Below are 16,857 nucleotides of genomic sequence, written 5' to 3' on the forward strand. Positions count from 1 at the left end.
ATGTATACCATTAGCCTCTGATGTTACATTTCTACTAGTGTGTGCACTGCAGATGAACACAGAAGAGATACTCTTAGCGACATTCTCAGAGCCTGTGGTGGTTCAAATGAGAAGGGCCGTGGACCTAGCACAGACCCACGCAGGCTCCTCGATTGCTGCTTCAGTCTCTGTGAGCACCTCTGAGGCCTGCTTAGTTGATTCTGTGGGCTGTGTTCTGGTGTCCTCAAGCCCTCTGGGTCCTACAATCCTTCCTCCTCCTCTTCTGTGGGTTTCCCACAAGCTCTGCATAATACTTGCCTCTGCGATCATCAGCTACAGGAGGAAGCTCTCGGACTGGACACCAACCTAGGAAGGCAGTACAATATTATCGGGAATCACTTCATTGACTTTTTCTTTCTTTTTCTTCTTTTGCCAGTTGTGTTTGGTTCTGCCCTGGGTTTCTGAGCCATCCAGCTTCCTGTTCCTGGCTATCCAGGCAGTGTCTGGTGGTGTCGGAGCCACAGAGTCCAGCAAGGCAGGAAGGGTCTGAACGGCTGAGGCATTCAGGGAACGATAGGAGGAGCTACACTTGAGCCTCAAGGTGAGGACTGAAAGTTCTATTGACCTTGGTGGAAGGAACAGGGAAGAGTTTGTATAGGTATGTTTCAGCAATTGTTTCTGCTAGCTTGTGGCTTTTCTTCCCACGGTACAATGGGGTATAAAAAGGCTATGAAAAATGCATGTGGAGCTGTGGCAGCACGCACCGGCAGTCGTCCCGAGTCTAGCTATCTCTTGTCTCTGCCTCTTTTTTTCCTCACTCCCTGCTCGGGGAATGTTCGACTTCGCGCGGGCAGGTCCGGCACAGTCTGGCATGGATTCCCTCTCATGGTTAGGCTGGTTTTTGGTTGGCCACTCCTACAACCTCTGAGCCGCCACTGTTCTGTCACATCTTGCAGGCAGGACAGATTGTAGGTCGAAGTTTCGTGGTTGGTTTGGTGTCCCAGTCCCACCACTGGGAGTGTTGCCTAGTTAGAGATGATGACCAGTTCAGGCTCCATATCCTATGCTACTAGGAGTCCTCCCTAGGATCACCCTCACAGGTTCCAGGAAGTCTCAACAGCACTAGGTTTCCACATCACCCCCAAATGCCCCCTAGGTCTAGCCATCTTTCTCTTGGGGCTTTTTTTTTTTTTTTTTTTTTTTTTGATTGATTGACTGATTGATTGAGTACACTGTAGCAGTCTTCAGACGCACCAGAAGAGGGCATCAGATCCCATTATAGATGGTTGTGAGCCACGATGAGGTTGCTGGGAATTGAACTCAAGACCTCTGGAAGAGCAGCCAGTGCTCTTAACCTCGGAGCCATCTTTTCAGCCCCTCTTGGGACATTTTAAATCAGGTATTTGTTTCATTGTTGTTATTGATGTATAGCAAATCTTTATATAGTATAGATATTGACTCCTCAGATATGTGGTTTGTAAATACTGTCTTCCAATTCATACACTGCCTTTTCGCTGTTCATTGTTTTCTTTCGGTATGCATAAACATCATACCCAAGAAATTATCACCAAATCCAATGTGATGGAACTTCAATCCGTCTTCAAGAGCCTTATGGTTTCGGGTCCTTTTTTTTTCCTTTCATCGTATGTGTGTGTGTGTGTGTGTGTGTGTGTGTGTGTGTTGTGTTGTTTTGTGTATGTATGTGTGAGGGCACACACATGCATATGTGGCACATGTATGCACATGCCTGTGGAGACCAGGGGTTGATGACAGGAGTTATCTCCAACTCTTTCCACTACTCACTGAGTCAGTACCTCTCAGTCAAACCCAGAGCTCACCAATACAGCTACTCTTGCTAGCCAGCAAGCTGTGGGGACCCTCTATCCCTGCCTGGAGAGGCTGGATAGGGAGATGATAACAGAGAGATGATACACTCAAGTAAATCTTCATCTTTATGGCCACCGATGTCTGTAGCAGTGCAAGGCTGTACAGTGGGAAAGGACAGCATCTTTGATGATCTGGGCTGAGAAAGCCGAATAGCCACATCCAGACTGACATTTGATTCCTAGCTTACAGCATCGGGAAAAGCTGAAAGGGGTGAATGATCTGAATGTAAGATCTGGAGAGAGATGCTGGGGAGGCGGCTGGGGTTTAGGACGATGATGATGATGATGATGATGATGATGATGATGATGATGATGATTGTTATATTTCTTTTTATTATTTGTGTTTTGATTATTTATATTTGATTATTATTGACTTTATTTAGGATTAGTATTATCTTCCTTTTCTTATTCTAACTACAGGTTTGCCAATTTTGTTGACTTTTCAAAAGTAGGAGCTCAGCTTTATGTTCCTGTTGTTTTTCCTTCTGTATTCCATTTATTTCTGGTCGAATATTTTTCTTTATGCTATTTACCTTAGTGTATATTTTTTTAAAGTTTTGGTTCTTTGACATTTTCATAGATCCATTAAATACATCTTAATCATATCCACTCCTAATTCTTTCCTTCTAACTACCCCTGCTTCCTTCTCTAATGTATCTTCCTTCCATCTTCAATTTCTGTCTTTTGATCTATATGGCACTAAGTCTAATCAATGATATCCACATCATATGTGCACGGTTGTGGGGTTATCCACCCAGGCATAGGCAACCTTCCATTTGTCACCCCTCAAGGAAAAGTGACTCCGTCACCTGTCACAGCCTTCAGTTATCAATAGTTCTTAGGCTAGAGATGGAGCCTCAGGAGCCCTGTTCACTACCATGCTGAAATTTTCAAGTAGCTCGGTCTGCCTCAGGTAACCACAGCTGCTGTGAGTTCATGTATACAACAGCCGTGCCCTGTCCGGAGTACAGCATTTCGCAGAGCTCCTCCCCATCCTGTGACGCACTCTTCCCACCTCTCCTCCCTGGTGTACCCTGAGTCTCGGTAGAGGCAAGGCATACAGATGCTTCACCTCTGCGTGAGTATTCACAATCACTTCTGAACTCTCTGAAGCACTTTACCTCTCTACAGTATAGAGTAACAAAAACGTACGAACTGAAGCATAGATATTTGGTAGCATAAAGGCTGCAATGACTAAAGAGCCTGTGATCAGACGATGAGTTCCCAGAAAGGCAACATGATTTACTCCAAGGCTCAGGAGCACCAGGATATGTTCACAGTCAAAACTGACAAGTTCGATAAGAGTGTTCAGAGCAAGAAAATCAACGCAAAGCTTCATGATGGAGTATGTCAACGCTACAAAGAAGTTCTTGAATGGCGTATAAAACATGGCAAATACAAACCACTGTCGAAGCCTTAAAAATGTATTAAGTGCTTACAAAGGGCAATGAGAGATTTTGGTCACATGTGTAGGCCATGTGCCTTTGAGGTTTGTGAAAAATGTGGAAAGATTTCATCGTTCAGTTTAATAAAGAGCTCATCCACGTTCATTGCCGTTCCATTCACAATAGCTAGGAAATGGAATCAACACAGATGTCCTTCAACCTACAAATGGATGATGAGAATGTGGTATGTGGTGCATGCATACTATGGAATACCATTCAACCATAAAGAAAAATAAGATCATGAATTTGGAAGGCAAATGGATTAAAATAGAGAAGTTCGTATTAGTGATGTAACTCAGACACAGAAAGACAAACATCACGTGTTCTCCCTCACTGAAGACTCTCATAGCTCCAAATAAAATAATTAAATAAATAAATAGAATCCTGGAGTAACTGCAGAAAAAGTAAAAAGAGGCGTTTGCTGGTGTAGGAGATAAGGAAGCAATAGAGACAAAAATAACAGGATATAAATAATCTGATGAGGGAATGGGGAAGAGGGGGCTCTAAGGAGATGGAGTTAGAGAAATACAGAAGAAGGAAGGAGGGTAAAATAATACTATAATAATAATAATATCTCTAAAAAGTCATAAGGAATAATTACTTACATAAAAAAACCTATAATAGACATGTCAGTATATAAACAAACATATGTAGTTTAATTGGAGTTTTCTCATCTGAGTTCACAATGCTTCCTCCAAGAGCCAAAGCCCACCTAGAGAAATCCCTGACACCAGGTATGAGATGCCCCCTTTTTTGAGTTGTTGTCCAGGGTTGTCCAAGAGATTCCCCAAAAATACAGGCTGTTACCATTACCTTTGGTTGGCCCCAAGAGGAGGAAGATAAATCTCTATTGTTAAAGATATAATGCAGTTTAGACACAGGGCCCAGAAGCACAGTAGTGGCACAGGGACCTTGGAAGTAACCAACAGCTCTCTAGTTGGAGTTAAGACCCACTCAACGAGAGGAAAACCATGCCTAGTACTGGAAACCTAGCAACTACACAGGGCTAGTGACATCATGGATCTTGGAGGTTGACCCACAGCCATCACTGTGCCACCATAATCCCTAACTAGACTCTAAATATTTGTCTTTATATCAACAAATAACTGTAGTTCTTACCCCTCAAGGAAACTTCTCTTTCCAACAGATAGAAACATGCAGAGTTGTGTAGCCCACTACCAATGAACACATCTAAAAAAAAAAAAAAAAAAAAAAAGCCCAGCCCTTAATGTTCAGGAAACATTGCAGAGGAAAGGGCAGAAAAATTGTGGGAGCCAGACAACAGGGATTTAGGTTGAGGCTCTTTCCCTTAGGAACTCAGAAGTTATTCTCATAAGGCTTCACAAATGTGGCCGCCTAAACATGACGTCAACAAGATCAAGAACAATGGGTATGCCAAAGTGAACAGGGGAAAGCCCACAAGGCCTTAGCCTACACAAAGAACTAGGGGCAACTAAGGAATGTTGTCAGTGGGAGGATCCGTTCTTTCCTAACTGCTTCATTCTGAAGGGATAACGGTAAGAAAGAGGGGAAGAATGGGGTGTTCAAGGTCTTTTGACTTTAGATGAATCTCAGTTCCTTAATCCTTAAGCCTATCTATTGGCTTTTTTGGGATCATCTGGTTGCAGGACTATGAGGAGTTCATAGTCTTCAGTTAGGGATTGTAGTCTTCCTGAAACAGATTAGAAAGGAATCTTAAAATACAAGGACCAAAACTTAAAGCTAGAACAATCATGATGAGGGGCCCCCAAAAGGAGGTTATTGCTATTACCCATGTGTCCCATAACCTTGTTCATCTGGATGGAGGAGGGGCTATATTCTGACTCACAATTCTGGTTTGTTTGTTTGTTTGTTTGTTTGTTTGTTTTTTAACTGTCTGGCATTCTCCCTTAGACATCTGATAAATTTGTGTAGAAACGTCATCCCTCCCCTCTCATAGTACAGACCTCCCTTTTCTGCCATAGTGAAATCTAATCTCTTGTCTGTTTTATAGTACTGTGGCTGCCAGGGAGTTCAACTGAGTATGGAGATTTTCAATGCTGTTCTGTACCAGTGCCAGATTGGCCTTGATTTGTTGGGGAAAGTGGCTGTGTCGGACTTGGAGTCCAGTGGCCCTTCTTCCTGGGACCACAGCTCTTGCCATGGTTACTCCTAACAGCAGTGGAAGTAATATTTCATCCCCTTTGGTTCACATAGGGGTGAGCTGGTGGTTTATTTTCTTCCCACGGATGACTGTAAACTCTAGAGCTAAGTATACAACTTGGCACATGGGGTGATTGATGGGGTAGCCGGACAAGAGGCCACTGGTATACAAAATAGGTGCCATTAGAAGCGCTCTTGAGTGGGAGATTAGCCTGGTGTGCAGTTGGGAGGTCGCACACCATCGGCTTATATATAGGCAGGGCCCAGAGGCAGGCCTGGAGCGTGGAGTTGTTGGTTGAAGGGATTTTTAGTTAAGCCTATGCCCCAAATATGTAACTTGTCTTGCTGTCAGGTAGACAGCAACAGTCTTTCTAGATCAGGTTGCATTTTAGAGAGCGTCTTGTGGCTACCATTTATGAAAGGCAGCATTTCAAAGAGAGGGGCATGGGGATCGAAAGGGCTGCTTGAGGAGCAACTGGCCTGTTTCTAGCTGAGAGAGAGTTTTATTATTAGGGGAGGGGCCAAGACTTTCCATGGATCCAAGGTATGAACAGAGACAGCGATATCTATAGCCTTCAGCTCCTGGCAGAGAATAGCCTTTGTAGGGAGGTCATTTTGCAATTAGACAACCATTTGAGACCAAAATTCCATTTCCCAGAGTTTATAAGTTTTTAAGCTTAATTATCCATACTATGATTCCTTGCTTCCCCGCCCCCACTCTGATCTATGTCCCAGAGGATTATGGTTACTGATTCGATGTCATCATCGGAAATCGGAGCCCCAGACCAGCCATCGGGGATGATGAAATTCTGCAGAAAGACTATTATAGCAGATTTCTACAGTGGGCAACAACAGGCCTCAGGATCCTACTCTACATAGCTACAATGTGCTGATGACCAGTCAAGACAGGCTGTAGAGACCTGAACAGCTAAGTTCCGTGTTGTTGCGAGTAAGTCATAACACTATCTGTAAGACACTAACTGGGCCTTCCAGCATGCAGGTTGTCATCTTAAACTGTATAAAAGCTACAGTTTCTTCCCCAGTTCCAGAAATTATGTTACGTTGGATTCCAGAGCAAGGCACCTCCCATTTAATATTTAGGTGATGGGGGCTGGAGAGATGGCTCAGCAGTTAAGAGTACTGGTCACTTTTCCAGAGGTCCTGAGTTCAATTCCCAGCAACTGCATGGTGGATCCCAGCCATCTATAGTGGGGCCTAATGCCCTCTTTTGGCAAACAGGTGTACATGCAGACAGAGCACTCAGACATACATAAATAGTTTTTTTTAAAGACTTTAAATTTTTTTGAGTGATGGTTTTGGTGGGTAGAATCGGAGTAAGAGCTGAGAGTAGCGAAGAAGCATTTTATAACTGAGAGGAGATACTGAAGCAGGGACGGCACCAGATAACCCTAATCTCCTAACAGTAGTCAGGGGAAGGAGGACCAGAAGGGGCTTCTCTCCCCCAACCCCAGGTGTTGGGGACAGTAGACCAAAGGCCTACCAGAAGAATGAAAGTAAATTTTACATGATAAGATTCAGGAATTGCAAACCTCACTGAAGAGAAGGGAGGAGGAAATGTAGGCAGATGGAGAAAAATGTGATTTGATCTCAAGGGTTGTGAATAAAAAAGTACCTTGGAGCCACAGCTCCTCAGGGTATCTGAGAAGGCGTCCCAGTCTGAGACAAGCCCGGCATCCACTAAAGTCATTCTGGACGTCCTTCGGGAGCGGGCAGAAGAGCAGGAGCAATGGGGTCTGGTCCATCTGTCTGTTCAGGTAAAGAAGGGGGCTTAATTAGATTTTGCAACATAAATCCAGTTGTGACTGCTTTGTGAAGGGCAGGTCTTTTAAAACAGGAGAGGCATGGCTAGGGTGAGAAGGTGTTTAGGTTGGTGGCTGTGTGAGTCAAGAGAATAATTTTGTGGAGTCCTGTCCCTCTGAGGCCTAGGGTGGGTGATGGGTCTCTGCCAGGAAAACCAGTTCTCCTATCTGAAGGTCTGTGTCTCCCTCCTCAGTAGGAAGAGGGGCTAGGGAGAGGAGGAGGCAAGCTTCTGTCCTGTAGCTGCTGCCTGAGAAGGAACAGGGGTTGAGATGCTGTCTTTGAGGGCAAAGGGAATTCCAAAGGTTAAACGCCAAGAGGGAGAATATGTCTGCTCTGTATGGGTAGAGGCTGAGGCATGCAGACTTTTGGGGGAGGGCAGATTCTCAAAAGAACTAGAGAAAGACCAGTCTTATCTAAGCTCTAGGGAGAGTTTGGTCAATTTGCCTAAAGGTGTATTTAGCTTGTTCCACCTTCCCAGAAGTCTGTGGGTGTAAGGGATGTGGAACATTCAAGGTTAAGAAAAGAAGTGGGATTTGGGTTGGGAACTGAATTCTGGACCACTGTTGAACTGGAAGGAGGTTGAGAGGAGAAATTTCAGCCTCCACCATCATGAAAAAAAATAATGTTGGTTTGAATCAAAAACATTTGTGCCTCTTTACTGGGGGCATATGTGTGAAGTTAACCAGTCTGAGGCTGATAGAAGCCATCTCTCACCTGGGGAATGGGGAAGGGTGAAGGCCTGATGAGTACTAGAGGGCAGTACACAAGCAAATGCTGCAGATCTGAAAGGTTCTGAAGAAAAGCCTTATCCTCCTGCCCGACTGGAAAGTACTGTGTGGAAAGTAATGTGGCAGAGTCTGATTGGCTGGATGGAGTAGGGTGTGTAGGTAGGTAACAACGGGGCTTAAGGAAGCAAGACAGGGGCTTGGGGTTTAAGGTATGTGTTACTGTTATAAGATGTGGGATATGGGTTTTCATCCTTTCTGTCTCTCCTGGTGTGTTAGAGCAGTTTTTGTGGCCAGTTTATCCACTACATTAATATTCAAGGAGATACATGACAATGTATCTTTTGGTGTCTCCTGTAGTGTACAGGGTACTGCCAAGGCTGTGGTGGGTAGCAATACTGCCTCTAGGAGTTTCTGTACGTCAGTGACTGTTTCTCTTTGTGAGAAAAGTAGGAGGAAAAGTCTTAGATTTTTCTCAAAGGAAGGGAGATGATACAGGCATCCCACTTAGGCCGAGAGCTCCCATTCCTGCACATTTACCAGTTGTGGGTCTCTGTTGATTGCCACACATTCTAAAATGCTTCTCCAAGAAAAGCTGACAGGTGCACTCACTGGCCAGGCATTCCAGACTCAGACTCCTCGGGATCAGTGTGGTAGGTGGGGAGGTTGATAGGTGAATGGGTGAACTCGAATTCTCCACATATAATACTTTCTTTGAGATGTAAAATTAGTCTACTTAAGAACTTTATTCTTTCTTAAATGCAGTTCTGTAGGCGTTTGTTACCTTTTTAAAAAAATTTTAGTACTTTCCATTTGGAACTCCAAAGATTTTTGACGTCTTTGTTTTATTTTCACTTACCTTAGAACATTTGTCAGTTTCTTTGTGATGTAGTCATCGATTGGTTGTTTAGGAATGTGCCGTTTCATCTCCACATTCTTTGCTATTTCCCAGGCTTGCTTTTAACTCCTGATCTTAAGTTATGTGGTTGGACAAAACACTTGGTCTGGTTTACACCTTAAACATTTTGTTGTTACTATGTATATTCTTTGTATATGGTGCAGTGTCGCATACATACATTTTGTACAAATGTATCCTGTGTGTTGAGCGTAGCCCCTCATAGTCCTATTTATCTCTCACATTTTCTTTATCCACTCCTCTGTTGTTGGAACATAGGTTGGTCCCCTGTAACTAGTGCTGCAATACCCTGATGTCCAAGGAGACCTTCTGCCAGATGTGTCAGGGTAAGCAAGTAGATTGTTGGACTGGATCATATGGTAGATCTACTGTTTTAAGGCACTTTCATGTTAATTCCCATAATGGCTGGACTAGCTAAAACTTCTATCCTTGCCAGCATCTGTTGTTACCTGACACTGACTGGAGAGAGATGGAATCTCAATGTAGTTTTTAATTTACATTTCTCTGATAGCTGGTAGTGTTGAACTTTTTGTTCTTTGTCTTTCTTTTTTTTTAATTTTTATTTTATTCACTTTACATCCTGATCACAGCCTCCTCCCCACTTCACACCTCTCCTCCTCAGAGAAGAGGAAGCCCACCCCACCATGAGTACCAACCCACCCGGGCACATCAAGTGGCTGCAGTACTAAGAGCATCCTCTCCCACTGAGGACAGACAAGGCAGGCCAGCTAGGGAATGGAATCCAAAGGCAGGCGACAGAGGCAGAGACAGCCCCTGCTCAAACTGTTAGGGGATCCATCTACATCTGCTACATATGTGTAGGGAGCCTAGGTCCAGCCTACGCATGCTCTTTGGTTGGTGGTTCAGTCTCTGTGCGCCTCCATGGGCCCCGGTTAGTTGACTCTGTAGATCTTGTGATGTCCTTGGCCCCTCCAGCTCCCTCCATCCTTCCACCACACACAAACCCTTACACAAGACTCCCCAAGCTCCCCGTGAAGTTTGGCTGTGGATTTATGCATCTGCTTCCATCAGCTGCTAGATGAAGCCTTTCAGAAGACAACTATGCCCGGGTGCTCTCTGTACGCATAGTATAGTATCAATAACAGTGTCAGGAGTTGGCTCCCTCCCATGGGGTAGTTCTCAAGTTGGGGTAGTCATCGGTTGGCCATTTCTTCCATCTCTGCTCCATCTTTATCCCTATACATCTTGTAGGCTGAGCAATTTTTGGATTGAAGATTTTGTGGGTGGTTTGGTGTCCCCCTCCCTACACTAGAAGTCCTGCTTGACTGCAGGAGGTGGTCACTTCAGTCTCCATATCCCCTGCTTCTAGGAGTCTCAGCTAAGGTTGACCCTCACAGACTCCTGGGAGTCTTCCCATTCCCAGGCCTCCCTCTCGTTCCAGAGACCCATCCACCAATTTCCATTCTCTCTCACAGTCCTCTAACCTCCCTCACACTTGATCCCATCCCTGTTCCCCTCCTTCCTCCCCCCCCCTTCCCTCCCTCCACCCATCTCCAATGTCTATTTTACTTCCCCTTCTGAGTGAGATTCATACACCCTCCCTTGGGCCTTCCTTCTTACTTAGCTTCTTTGGGTATGTGGAGTGTGTAGCATGGTTATCTTGTATTTTATGGCTAATATTCCCTTATAAATGAGTACATAGCATGTGTGTCTTTCTGAGTCTGGGTGACCTCACTCAGGATGAAATTTCCTGGTTCCATCCATTTGCCTGCAAATTTCAGGATATCCTTGTTTTTAATAGTTGAGTTGTATTCCATTGTGTAAATGCACCAGGTTTTCTTTATCCATTCATCAGTTGAGGGACGGCTGGGTTGTTTCCAGTTTCTGACTCTTACTAATAAAGCTACTATGAATATAGTTGAGCTAGTGTTTTATGGTATGGTGGATGGCTACGCGCCCAGGAGTAGTATAGCTGCATATAGCGGTAGAATTATTCCTAATTTTCTGAGAACCCACCAGATTGATTTGCACACTGGTTATACAATTTGCACTCCCACCAGCAATAAAGAAATGTTCCCTGTGCTCCACATCCTCACCAGCATGTGCTGTCACTTAAGTTTTTGATCTTAGCCATTCTGAAGTGCTTAAGATGGAATCTCAGAGTTGTTTTGATTTGAGTTTCCCTGACAACTAAGGATGTTGAACATTTCTTTAAGTGCTTCTTGGCCATTAGAGATCCCTCTGTTGAGAATTTTCTGTTTAGCTCGGTACCCCATTGTCATGGTTTGTATATTCTTGGACTAGGGAGTGGCACCATTTAGAGGTGTGGCCTTGTTGGAATAGGTGTGACCTGATTGGAATAGGTGTGTCACTGTGGGTGTGGGCTTAATGCTCTCACCCTAGATGCCTGGAAGTCAGTCTTCCACTAGCAGCCTTTGGTTGAAGATGTAGAACTCTCAGCTCTGCCTGCACCATGCCTGCCTGGATGCTGCCATGTTCCTGCCTTGATGATAATGGACTGAACCTCTAAACCTGTAAGCCAGCCCCAATTAAATGTTGTTTTTTATAAGACTCATGTTGGTCATGGTGTCTGTTCACAGCAGTAAAACCCTAAGACACCCATACTTAAATTATTTGGTATGTTGGCGTCTCTGCCTTTTAGTTAGTTTGGCTAAGTGTTTGTCTTCATTCTTTCCTTTTTTATTTTATTATTTATTTATTTTTCTATTTCTTTCTTTGTTTGTTTGTTTACTTCATCATCATCTGAGTCCTTCCTGCTCATTTCTTCAGTGCATTTATGGACTGGGTTCTTTTGTTTCTCAGCATCTATGGAGGTTTTCCCTCCTTTCTCCTCTTACTCTTGAGTTCTTTGTATATTGTAGATACTTAGATGAATATCTGCCAGAGCACCTCCCATTCTGTAGGCTGCCCCTCCCCCACCCTACTCACCACTTTCTTTGCTTTTTGCTTCCACTAATCCCTTTTGTCAGTTGCAGACATTCTTTTCTGACCAACTGGAGCCCTATTCAGTCTTTGCCTGTCTTTATCTTGAAATGTTTTTCTGACTTTTAAACTTCTTAAAAATCTTAAGATCCGGGCTGGTGAGATGGCTCAGTGGGTAAGAGCACCCGACTGTTCTTCCAAAGGTGCAGAGTTCAAATCCCAGCAACCACATGGTGGCTCAAACCATCCTTAATGATCTGACTCCCTCTTCTGGATTGTCTGAAGACAGCTACAGTGTACTTACCTATAATGAATAAATAAAATCTTTAAAAAAAAATATTTGCAAAAAAAAAAAAATCTTAAGATTCAAGGCATGCAGTGTGAGCCTGAGAAGAATATGTGTTCTGATCACGCGGAATAGCGCGTTCTGTGTTGTTGGTTAGGTCCGTGGTTTTCGGGGTTATTTAATCCCAATCTCATGATGAGGGCTTGGGAGATTTCACAGGAACTGCTAGTCATCAGCCCACATTTGAAGGTCCAAGATGGTGGATCCCGATGGCAATAGCAACAATAGAGTGGACACACTCACTAGAAAGATGTGAGGGCATGCAAGCAAGCCCCACTTCTTCCCTGGCCCTCCATCTATCTAGGTCACTCCTAGGAAATTCTGCCCCTTGTCAAAGAGCTCTTCCCCTGTCTCTGGAAGTGCTTTCACAGACCAAATTAGAAACCAGAGGTAAAACAAACAAACAAACAAAATAACAAAAACACAGACATCTTTTAGTTTAGATTTCATGGATGTAGCCCCCCTATTGACTTACTTCCTTATTTCATTTAGCTCTTTGTTTTTGTTCTCTTGGAAAACACTCATGTCTTCTTCAATTTGCTTGGACATAGTTATACTCATTCATTTTAATTTCTCGGACATTCTTCCAAGTTGTTCTCATTGGAGGCACATTACAATGAGACGAGTAACTTTTGTATACATGTTGTCTTAGTTTGTGTGTGTGTGTGTGTGTGTTGTTTTTGTTTCTATGATGATACATACACATCTAGAATTAGTTTGTTTATTGGGTCTTCTTTTTCTTCCTTCCTTCCTTTTCTTTTTTTTTAAAAAAAAGATTTATTTATTTATTATATGTGAGTACACTGTAGCTGTCTTCAGACACTCTGGAAGAGGGCGTTAGATCTTGTTACAGATGGTTGTGAGCCACCATGTGGTTGCTGGGATTTGAACTCAGGACCTTCGGAAGAGCAATCAGTGCTCTTAACCACTGAGCCATCTCACCAGCCCCTTCCTTCCTTTTCAATCTACCTTTCTTCCAGTGGAGGTATTTGCAATATCTAGGAGAGAATTAAGTTGCAGTAGGGCTGTGATATTGTTCTCTCTGGAACTGATATTTAGGGCCTTGGGATCTATCCACAGTGTTCCTCTAAGAGTCTCCTACAGTCTGAAATAACACATCACTTTCCAAAGGTCAACACACTCTTTCCTGGTCTCTGCCTTTGCTACTATCTAGTGTAACAGTTCACACCTTACCCTGGATCAGCTTGGGTCTGATATCCACTTCTGGGCACTTCACTCTTGGTCATCTCCAGCCTCTCTCCCTGGGTCTACAGCTTCTGCTGAATGTCCCTTAAGGGACCTGTAGACCTGGCAGTCCTGTCTGCTAGCAAACACCAAACATGAATCAACAGCTGCAGTGCTGTCCACTCGGGGCAAATACCACACGTGAATCAGCAAGGGCAGTTCAATCCAGAAGAAACTGCAAGGCTTGCCAATTGTCCTGAGTCTGCAAAGAAGCAAGAAGCAGCAGGAACCCCACTGAGAAGTTCTTTGGTGAGTTTCTCTCTGTGAAGTCACCATGGGTGAAGCTCAGCAACACAATGTAAGGCAAACCAATACACACATCTTCAGCAAAGACTAGCAAGTAGGAGCAAAGCAAACAAAAGCTCGAGCTCCCACTGTGAGGTCATATTTATATTCTTTCTAAATAACATGAGTCCTTTCATGTGTTTGCTATAGCAGAATAACCTTTTACCTGTGTCAGCTTCAGCAAAACATTCTTTCACATGTTTGCTTTAGGAAAATATCCTTTCACCTGTCTGCCCCAGCAAAATATCATTATAGCCTAAGTTGCCAAAGAAACCAGAAATTTTCACTTTAGTGGATAATCTTTCCAATGTGTTCTTTTTTTTTTTTTCCAATGTGTTCTTGAATTTAGTTTGCAAGTATTTTATTAAGGAATTTTTGCATCCTTGTTCATTAGATGTATTGGCCTATAATTTTCTTTTTAAAATTTTAGATGTATTTTTATTTGCTTACATGTATGAATGTCTTACCTTGTACACCCTGTACATGACTGGTACCTGAGGAAATCAAAAGAAGGCTTCAGATCCCCTGGAACTGGAGTTGCAGGTGGTTGTGACCCACCATGGGCATGCTAGAAATTGTATCTGGATCTTCTTTCTGAAAGAAAAGCAAGTGCTTTTAACCATTGAACCATCACTCCAGCCCTATGCTTTTCTGCTTGATCTTTGTCTGGCTTTGGTATCAGAGTGGTGCTGCCTTTGTAAGAAGAATTTGGAAATGTTACTCTATTTTGTGGAATAATTTGGAGAGTATTGTTAGGTGTTTGTTTGTTTGTTTGTTTGTTTTGAGGGTTTTGTAGAAGCCTGCACTGAATCTCTCTAGCCCTGTGGGGTTTTGTTGTTGTTGTTTTTTTAAGTTGGGAAAGCTTTATTTTTTTAATACATTTTAATTAAAATAGAATTACATCACTTTATCCTCTTCCTCCCTCCAGCCTCTCCCAGATGCCCTACCTCCAACCTCTTCCATGCACCTCCACTTTCAAACTGATAGCCTCTTTTTCTCTGATTATTTTTGATACAAACATGTACATACATACATACACACATACATACATACATACATACATACATACATACATAGAGAGATACAGAGACAGAGAGAGACAGAGAGACAGAGAGACAGAGAGACAGAGAGAAAGGCAGACAGAGATACATAAATACATAAATACAACCTGTTGGGTTTGTTTTCATTGTTTTTGTTGTTTTTGTAGATAAAGTTTCAGGACTGATTGCTTTGTACTGTAACAGGGCTCATGCCTGGGAAAAGCTAATTCTCCTTCAGTTAGGAAAGTTTTAATTATTATTTCTATCTAATTGGCTGTCATGAGTCTATTTAAATTACTTATTTCATCTTGATTTAGTTTTGGAGAACTTATGTATCTAGAAATTAATTGATTTCTTTTAGGTTATCCACTTTGCTAAAATATATATTTGTAGAGTATGTACTTATGATTCTGTTATAATGATGTTATGTCTATTATAATAATGGTATCTGTTATAGCATCTCCCTTTCATCTCTAATATTATTAATTTGGGTCCTCTCTCTTTGGTTAATTTGCCTAAAGGTTTGCCAGTCTTCTAAATCTTTTTAAAGAACAAACTCTTTATTTAATTGGTCCTTTGTATGGTTAGGGTTTGTGTCTATTTCATTAATTTCAGCCTTGAGTTTAATTATTTCTTTCTGTCTACTCTTTCTGTGTGTTGATTCTCCTTGTTTTCCTGAAACTTCCAAGTGAATCATCATGATGTTATTAATTTGAGAGCTCTTGAATTTTTTTTTTAATGTAAGCACTTAGAGCTATAAATCTTCCTCTTAGAACTGCCTTCATTTTGTCCCATAGATTTTGGCATGCTGTATTTTCTTTTTTAGTCTGTTCTAGGAATTCTAAATTTTCACCTTTGATCCAATAATGTCATTCAGAAGTGTGCTGTTTAATTTCCATGAGTTTGTGTATTTTCTGTAACTTCTATTGCTTTTGTAGCCAGCTTTGTTCCATCATGTTTAGACAGAACGTAGCATGTGCCTTTAATTTGTTCTATATTTGTTCAGACTTGTGTTGTGTACTAATATGTGCTTGGAGAAAGTTCCCAAATGCATTCTTTCATGTCTGGGTGGAGTGTTCTGCAGATATCAGTTGGGTTCATTTGATTTATGGTGTCATTTCTTTTCAGGGTATCTCTGTTTTACTTATATTCAAATAACTTGTCTGTTGATGAAAGTGGGCTATTGCAACCAACAGTTAACACTTACCGTTAGGATCAGTGTGATTTTTAGATCTCATAGTGTTTCTTTTATGGAATTGGGTGTCCTTGTGTTTGGCGCATATATATGTAGGATTATAATACCCTGTTGGTGGACTTTTCCTGTAATGTGTATGAACTGTCCTTCTTATTTCTTCTGACTACTTTTGATTTGATATTTATTTCATCAGATATTAGAATAGCTACACATCTTGTTGCTTAGTTCCATTCGTTTGCAATACCTTTTCCCATCCTTTTACCATAAGGAAGTATCTATCTTTGACGGTAAGGTGTATATCTTGGGAACATCAAAATATGTATCTTCTTATCCAGTCTAGTCTTTTACTCGATGTCTTTGGACAGGGGGAGGGGAGCAGAGGGGATTGGGAATCATTAACATTCAGTTAGTGTTGAAAGACATATATTAATTCTTGTCATTTGTGAATTTGTGTGTGTGTGTGTGTGTGTGTTTACATCTCTTTTGATTACTTATTCTGGCATTGCTTATTTGTACCTTGTGCCCTCTTGAATATGTTAATCTTCCCCTTCAGATTGAGTAGTCCTTCTAACATCTCTGTAGAGGCTTTGTGTCATAAATCCCTTTAATTTGTTTTAATGATAGAAAGTTTTTGTATCTTTTTCAATTTTAATAGTTTCGTCGGGTATAGTAGTTTGGACTGACAGTTATGGTCTTTCAGGACTTGTAGAACATCTTTTCAGACCTTTTTGGCTTTAAAAGTTTCTAGAGAGCTGGGCATGGTGGCCCACGCCTTTGATCCCAGGACTCGGGAGGCAGAGGGAGGCAGATTTCTGAGTTTGAGGCCAGCCTGGTCTACAAAGTGAGTTCCAGGACAGCCAGGGCTATACAGCGAAACCCTGTCTCAAAAAAAAAAAAAGAGTTTCATGTTCCAGGCCCCAGGATGGTT

The 16,857-nt window shown here is 42.4% G+C and overlaps 1 pseudogene; it reads left to right on the forward strand.

Annotated features, from left to right (window-relative positions):
* The first annotated feature begins 3,081 nt into the window (after positions 1-3,081).
* LOC115064247 lies at positions 3,082-3,285 on the forward strand (annotated as a pseudogene).
* Positions 3,286-16,857: the final 13,572 nt, after the last annotated feature.

This window comes from Mus pahari, chromosome 1, assembly GCF_900095145.1.
Source record: "Mus pahari chromosome 1, PAHARI_EIJ_v1.1, whole genome shotgun sequence".
Classification (NCBI taxonomy): Eukaryota; Metazoa; Chordata; class Mammalia; order Rodentia; family Muridae; genus Mus; species Mus pahari.